The 8,074-nt window shown below is 47.7% G+C and overlaps 1 long non-coding RNA gene across 1 annotated transcript; it reads right to left on the reverse strand.

Annotated features, from left to right (window-relative positions):
• Positions 1-721: 721 nt before the first annotated feature.
• LOC132210238 (uncharacterized) lies at positions 722-1,443 on the reverse strand. The gene is made up of 2 exons (XR_009446467.1): positions 1,398-1,443; positions 722-1,262 (listed from the first exon to the last, which is right to left on the reverse strand). It is a non-coding gene; the product is annotated as an uncharacterized LOC132210238 (long non-coding RNA).
• Positions 1,444-8,074: the final 6,631 nt, after the last annotated feature.

The following is an 8,074-nucleotide window of genomic DNA, read 5'->3' on the forward strand; positions in this document are numbered from 1 at the left end:
CAATGGAGTTGTCAGGAAATGGAAGATTCCACCTGGAGGGGTGCTGTAATTTGTGCCCATAAGGAATTTCAAAAGGAAGTTTGCAGGTATTCAAGAATGAAAAATGTATAGACTAAAATCATGAGTGGGCGTTTGGGACTAAATATGACAGTTCTTTCAAAGAGACGAGGTGTTGTTTGGACAAATCTACCCCTCTCAGGCCAATATCTCCTTTCTCAGCTGCAGGGTATAGAACTGAACACTTATCCCAGAGGTGATCAAACCAAAAATTTGAATATCCTGCTTTCAAGTTACAAACTTAGCAGGAGTATTCTCCCATGCATAGAACGGTTAAACCTCTTTCCTTTCACTGTTAAGTGTCAATGATACTCAGATCCTGATCACTCCGCTTAATGGAGAACTTTCATTGGGATCCTGGTCTGCAAATTATTCTCAATAAATATCCTGTAAAGCAAATCCACAAGAGACAAATAACGGTCATCCCTGGACAGAAATCCAGAAAACACAACAAGATTGTCTGGAAAAGGCAAACATTTCTCTTGGTTTCTGTTAGTTATGTATAAATCCTCCTCTTAAAAGCACCCTGCTCCCCGACACAGAAAGATGCAGAGGTAAAATACACCCATTATTAGAGACTGAGGAAGTCAGACATTAATAAATTTGACCAGGGAGCACAAGGGGACTCAGAGCACTTTCAGTGATTTGATCCCAATCATATGAATACTGGGCAAACGGATATGCTTTAATAGATCATAATATTTAAAGCAGGACTTCCTACAGTGAGAGTGCAACAGGTAACATGAAGTTCTAAGCAAGGATTAGCGGATCCGAAACGTTATTTTTTTTTCCTTTCACAGATGCTACCGAACCTACTGAGCTTTTCCAGCAACTTTGTTTTTGAACATGCAGTTCTGAACGCGTTTTCGGCATTTCTCCTCCAATAAATATCTAACGTATAACTTGCAGCAATTTACACTGCCTGAAGCCAGTACTCCGCCAGCGTCAAAGGTCCTTCCCAGGAAATACACGCCGTGTCTCACAGTCTGGGAAAGAAGTCCAGAAAAACAAAAACAAAAACAAACATTTCTCTTGTCTTAATCTCCCCTCCCAAACAAGAAAGGCTGCGCTTGCGTTCCACTGCAGGTTGCCACCTGTAAATATGGCGATCCGGCATGAGTCCCGAAGATCATTGCCCCTAATAAAGATGGTGGCAATTACCTCTGCCTATCGCAGCCTCAGGTCCGCAGCAGTTTTTCCGTTTCCTGCAAAAAACGGGGCCGGCATGTTAAAATTTGTTTTCTGACATGCATCAATGGCTAAAAAAGCCTCTCAGTCAATACCGAAAGTATTTCCCTCCCGTTTTTTTACAGCTTTCCTTTTTATCCCGTGTACTGTACCTTCGGCAAGCAGCTAACCTTCAGTCGCAGAGATATTGCGTCTCCGGACAAAGACGATCACGTGATTTTCACACAGACAAACTCGCTCTGATTGGCTGGAGGGTAGGCCGCTTCCATTGGGTCCTCCAAGCCCCGCCCCGTGCTCGGATTGAACCAAAGCTGACATCGATCACAGGGAGATAAGAATAACTGCAGGTGCTGGAGTCACGGATGACACAGTGTGGAGCTGGAGGAACACAGCGAGCCAGGCACCATCAGAGGAGCAGGAAAGTTTTTGGTTCAGGACCCTTCTTCAGAAATGGGGCGGGAGGGGGGATGGGAGCTGAGACATAAACAGAGTGGGGGCTGGGGAAGGTAGGTGGGAAGGTGATAGGTGAGTGCGGGTAGTCAGTGGTGAAGATTTTTCCTGCTGTTCATTAGCTCTGCGAGTGATGGTGAGGGTTCATCCCGAGATGGGGAAAAAAAGGGCCATTCCTGATTCTCCTAATGTACGGCAGAACAGCTTGTATTTTATGGAAACTTTTGCTCTGCAATTCTCCTCGATGTTTTGGCTGTTTCAGAGACTTGGATAGAGCAGGGTCAGGAATGGATGTTGCAAGTTCCAGGGTTTAGATCTTTCATTAAGGTCAGGGAAGATGGTAAAAGAGGGGGAGGTGTGGCTTTGTTAGCCAAGGACAGTACAACGGTGGCTGAAAGAACTTTTGATGAGGTGGTATGGGCTGAGATCAGAAACAGGAGAGGAGAGGTCACACTGCTGGGAGTTTTTTATAGGCCCCCGCAAAGTTCCAGGGATGTGGAGGAGTGGATTGGCAAAATGATTCTGGGCAGGAGTGAAAAGAACAGGGTGGTCATTATGGCAGATATTAACTTCCCTAACATTGAATGGAAATGCTATAACTCTCGTCTGTCGGATGCATCAGTTTTTGTCCAATGTGTGCAGGAGGGTTTCCTGTCTTGGTATGTCGAAGGGCCGACGAGAAGGGAGGCCACACTGGATCTGGTACTTGATAATGAACCAGGCCAGGTGTTTGATTTAGTGGTAGGTGAGCACTTTGGACAGAGTGACCATAATAGGGACAGAGAGAGAGGGAGAAAGGGGAAGGGGTGGAAAGGAAAGAGAGAGAGAGAGAGGTGACTGCACCAGTGGAAGATCCACGTCTAATATTTAATGTAGAAACAGCACCAATCCCAGACAGAATGGACACGGGGGCTGAGCCCGGTGAATGGGAGTGGACCGGGGGGAGGGGTATTGGTTTTGTTTTTCAACATCCCCCACCCCATAATGTCAAAGAACCAGCTGGAGGGGGCAGGTTAAACACGGAGGGAGGGAGAGACACAGGCCCTGTGGGGCCACTCCTACCACTGAGTCATTGCCCAGCCTCTCAGAAAATCAACCCTGGGGGCAGTCAGAAAGCATTTGCCCCTCGAATCCAGATGAAATCTGTTCCCATTCTCTGGATTTAAAAGTCAGGGGAAAGTGCTGAGAAATTGGGGAGATTTTGGAAGTCAGTCAGTGATGGGACCTCGTTTTGATCCTCGTTATTTTGTTTCAAAATATATTGGCTTTCATGTGATCAATTTCCATTTCTCTCTCTCCCTGGGGGATTTCTGAGAGACTGAAACTTGGGCACAGACAGAGGGAGACAAATTAGAGTCTGGGAGTGGGGATGGGGGTGTGAATCCCAGCCTCTGGAGTAAACATTTCTCCCGCCCCCCCCTCCCCTCAAACAGAAACACTGCATCAGGGGCTCTGCTGGGGGAGTGGGAAGATGTCAGGTTGTGAAGTCCAACCATCAGTGGGATCTTGCTGTGCTTTTGATGCTTTTATTTATTTATTCAATTTTCATTTCTCTGTCTTTCCACACCCCACCCCTGAAGAGATTTGACTTGGGAGCTGAAACTCCAGACAATGTGACGCTGCTGCACTGTCTGATCCCACAGATTTCACTGCCTCCCTCTCTCTCTGCCTCCATACTCTCAGCTTCCTGTACCTCCCACAGCTTTCTATAAATCTCTGTCTCCCCCATATCCTTCACATCTCCCCGTTCACCATCACCCGACCTCCTCAGGTCCCTCCCCCAACTCTCTCACCCCTTTTCCCAGATTTTGCAGGAACTGTTTTAACGTTCAGCTTTTCCCATTTCTGAACTTCCCTGTCCACCTCTCTGCACACCTTTCTCTCTGCCTGATGGTCATTCTATCTGTGACCACCCCTCTCTGTATCTCCATCACTCACTCTCCATGGTATCTATTTGCTCTCCTCTCCTTCGATTTCTCTCTGTACCTGTCCTTTCTCGTTCTCTCCCTGTGATTTCTCTCTGTCTCTCTATCAGTCCTTCTCTCTCTGTACTCTGCATTTATTCCCCACTCCCACCTCTCTGCCCTTTCCCTTGTTCTGGATGGCATTTCTCTCTCTTCTCTCTCTCACCCCGTGGCTTTATTGTTCTCTCTCTGCTCCTTTCCTTGGGTTTTGTCTTGTCTCTCTCGCTGGTTTCTTTTGGTCTCTACTCCCTCTCTGTCTCTATCCCAGGCCTGTGCCTCAATCCCTTCTGTCCTTCCAGATCCCAGTCCTTCCAGTCAGTTCCCAGCTCACTCTACCTGACATGTACCTCTCTCAGGTACAGAACAGAGTAAGAGGCTTCTTTGTGAGATTAAAGCAGGATGTGAGGTGGTGTGAGAGAAAGCAACAACTCAAAAGTTCTGTCCAATGGCTCCTGTCTGTCTCTCCCTTCCCCCCCCTTAAACAGTCACTCCCTTTCTCTCACACTCCTTCACTCTCTCTCTCTCTCTCTCTCTCTCTCACACACACACACACACACACACACACACACACACACACACACACACACACACACACACAAGCACACACACTGCCCCCAGACCTGAAATCCACACAGATACAAAGCTGCAGTTTTAAACTAGCTACAACGCCCTTTCATTCAGACAAGCGAACAGAGTTTTCTGCAGCCAGGGAACCCAGATTTATCCCACAGGGGAACACAATACTTTCACACAAACACAAGATGAGAGTGGGATTGAACTTAACCAGTGCAGTTGGCGAGTTTACTTTTAATGATTTTCTGAGAATGAACATCAATCAGTTTCACAGATGGACATCAAGTGATGCCATGGATCTGTTGCACCATTGGGCGTATGTACATTGCACAAATGCTCATGTGTTTCTTAAACACATTCACCTTCTCCCTGACAGTAGCCAAGGGGCATCACAGCACTGTCCCACTTTCTCATCGGCATTTCATTCGTAAAAGCACGGCATTATCTGATTGACAAGAACTGTCTTAAAGCTGGTTAATCTCAGGGCTGTGTCTGCTACTGCACATGGAATCTGTATGTGTCATTTTGTTTCTTTGTGTCTGTGTTTGCGTGTGTTTGTGGTGTGTGCTTCTGCGTTTGTGTGTGGCTGTGTCTATCTGTGTGGTTCTGTCTTTGCATGACTGGGTCTGAGTGTACATGTGTGTGTAAAAATGTATCTGTGTGTCTCCATGGCTGTGCCTATGTGTGCATGTGTCTCTGTATCTAAGTGTATATATGTGTGTGTGTGTGTGTGTGTGTGTGTATTGACGCTGCTGTGGGCTACTCTCTCTCTTTGACTGAGCCCCTGCTGGCTTTCACCATCGACCATCCCTGTGCAGTGGCGTGAGGAGGCCAGCAGAGGGGGGTATTGTTTCACTTTAAACACGAGGGAGCAATCGGGATCAGAGATAACGAAGTGTGGAGTGGATGGACACAGCAGGCCAAGCAGCATCACAGGGGCACAAAAGCTGATGTTTCGGGCCTAGACCCTTCATCAGAAAAGTGGGATGGGGAGAGGATTCTGAAATAAATAGGGAGAGAGGGGAGGCGGACCGAAGATGGATTGCAGTGGGAGAGAGATCCCCTGAGGTCGGTCCGGAGGGAGGAGGGTAACTTCTTCAGGTTAGGCATCCAGGAAGAGGCTTTGCAGTGAGGTTAAAATTGTATCAGAGATAATGGGAACTGCAGATTCTGGAGCAATCGGGAGTGAGACGTAGATCCTTCTCTCTCCCTCTCTCTCTCTCTGTCCCCCACCTCATTCTGTCTCTGCCCCCCTCTCTCTGCCTCTCCTGCTCTCTCACTTCATCTCTCTCCTCCCTCCCTTTCTCTCTCCCTCTCTCTCTCTCTCTCTCTCTGTGTCTCATCCCTGGAGTGTGGCCCACCATGAGGAAAGCGCATGTTTGATGTGATGGTGGGTGAACGCCCCCCTCCTGCCAAAAGTGCGGAAGGAAGATGATAAATCTAATGCGAGAAGCAAAATGGGACTATGGACAAACAAAGACAGCGAACATTAGAAGATAGTGACTGTCTTTGAGCAGCTTATTGTTGAGAATGTGATGCCTGAGAGCCCTGTCCGCGTCCCTTCCATCACTTCACTGAACATTGAAGATAACTCACTCAGAGACAGTAGGAACTGCTGATGCTGGAGTCTGAGATAACACAGTGTGGAGCTGGAGGGACACAGCAGGCAGGACAGCATCAGAGGAGCAGGAAAGCTGATGTTTCAGGTCGGGACCCTTCTTCAGAAATGGGGGAGGGGGAAGGAGGCTCTAAAATAAATAGAGAGGGGGCGGCAGTGATAGAAGGTACATAGTGGAGGGATACTGTGGGAGAGAAGACGGACAGGTCAAGGAGGGTGGATGAAGCCGGGGAGGTGAGTGTGGTTGGTGGGGACGGTCAGTGAAGTGGACGGAGTGGATAGGTGTGAGGAGTGGGTAGTTGGGAGGAGCAGATATGTGGGAGGGAAGATGGATGGGTCAAGGAGACAGTGATTGGGGGTTGGTGCTGGACTTGGGATGAGAACTAGTGGGGAGTGTGGAGGATATGAGGGATATACTTCCCTGTCCACCCCTATCTGCCTTTTGAGGAACTGCTGTCTCCGCAATCTCTCGTGTGCTCCACACTCCCCACTAACCCCACCACCTCTGGCACCTTTCCCTGCAACCGCAGGAGGTGCTACACCTGCCCCTGCACCTCCCCACTCACCCACATCCCAGGCCCCAAAAATACCTTCCACATTAAACAGATGTTCACCTGCACATCCCCAAATGTGGTCGATTTTATCCGCTGTTCCCGATGTGGGCTCCTCAATGTCAGGGAAACCAAACGGAGGCTCAGAGACCGCTTTGTGGAGTACCTACGCTCGGTTTGTGACAAACGACTGCACCTCCCAGTAGCGAACCAGTTCAACACTCCCACCCACTCCTTGGACGATATGCCTATACTGGGCCTCCTCCAGTGTCACATTGCTGGCACCCAGAAACTGGAGGAACAGCAACAATAATACAGTTCACTCTGCTGCTTGGCTCTCTTTAATGTACATATTTATCAATTACAAATTGAAGCGATAGGTACAGTCAGTGGAATGGTGCCTTTTCTCACTGGCCCACTGAATTGAGACAATCATCGAAATATTTCCCTGTAACACCCTGTGGGATAAGTTTGGACCAGCATTACCCTCAGCCTGTTACCATAGCGACAGGCTGCTTCATTGCTGAAACATTGAACTGAAATGAGAAAATCCTGGATGGATTGATTAATGAGTGAATTTGATTGATTGATGGATTTGGGTAAAGGGATATTTCAGCACATTCTTCAGCTGCTGCCTGAACTTAGTCTGGGTCACGGCATAAATCGCGGTGTTTGTGCAGCAACTGAGGAGCTGCAGCATGAAGCCCAATTCCTGCACAAAGTCATGTAGATACACAGAGTAATACGCAATCATCCACATTCGGCCCCAGATAGAATACACCATTAACATTGACCATAACAGGATGAAATTGGCCGAGATCACAAACAGTAAAATGATGGATTTTTTTCGATTTCTCATTTCTGTGTCACACTGACCGTCCCCATTGGTGTGAGCCCGGAGTCTCCTGCGGGCTCTGCTGGTCACTAAAATGTGTCTGACGGTGAAAACATTGAGCAGCAGAATCAGGAGAAATGGGAGAGTCGGGGTTAGAATGTGGTGGAGGAACTCGATTGTGACCCAGGCACGAGATGATTGAACATCGTCTGTTACATCACAAAACCAGGGGGTGTTCACCAGCCAAGAGCGAGCTGTGAGCATAAAATACCAGAAAATGTTCTTTAAACAGCTCAGCACAGTCACTGTTCCCAGAACCACAGCCGCCGTTTTCTCACTGCAATATTTACTTTTCAGCTTCTGGCTACAAATGGATCAAAGGTGAAAGTGACGGTGAACCAGACAGAACAGTCAGTGGCTGCATAAAGCAGGACGGCGTGGATATTACACACGGGGATGGACCGCAGGAAATAAAACTGTCCCGGATAAACAATGGGAATGTGCCTCAATATCAGGTCAAGGAAAATGACCAGTAGATCTGCCACTGCCATGGCCCCCAGGTAACGTCTGACACATGGAGACAATCCACAATCTTTATAAAGCAGGACGTAGATCATCACTACCTTAACTGTGAGGAAGGAAAACAAATAAAATATATATCAGCCTGGAGGAAAAATTACCAGTTTGATTGAGGACCCAGTGACATTGTCAAATATATCACTGGTTTATTGGGGGAAAAAAAGCTCAAATAACAAATAGTAATTTCTCAATTTTGTTTGTGAAAAACGCAACATGAAACACAAGAAGCACTCCCACTCGAAACACACAGACACACATC

Source organism: Stegostoma tigrinum, chromosome 11 (assembly GCF_030684315.1).
Source record: "Stegostoma tigrinum isolate sSteTig4 chromosome 11, sSteTig4.hap1, whole genome shotgun sequence".
Taxonomy (NCBI): domain Eukaryota; kingdom Metazoa; phylum Chordata; class Chondrichthyes; order Orectolobiformes; family Stegostomatidae; genus Stegostoma; species Stegostoma tigrinum.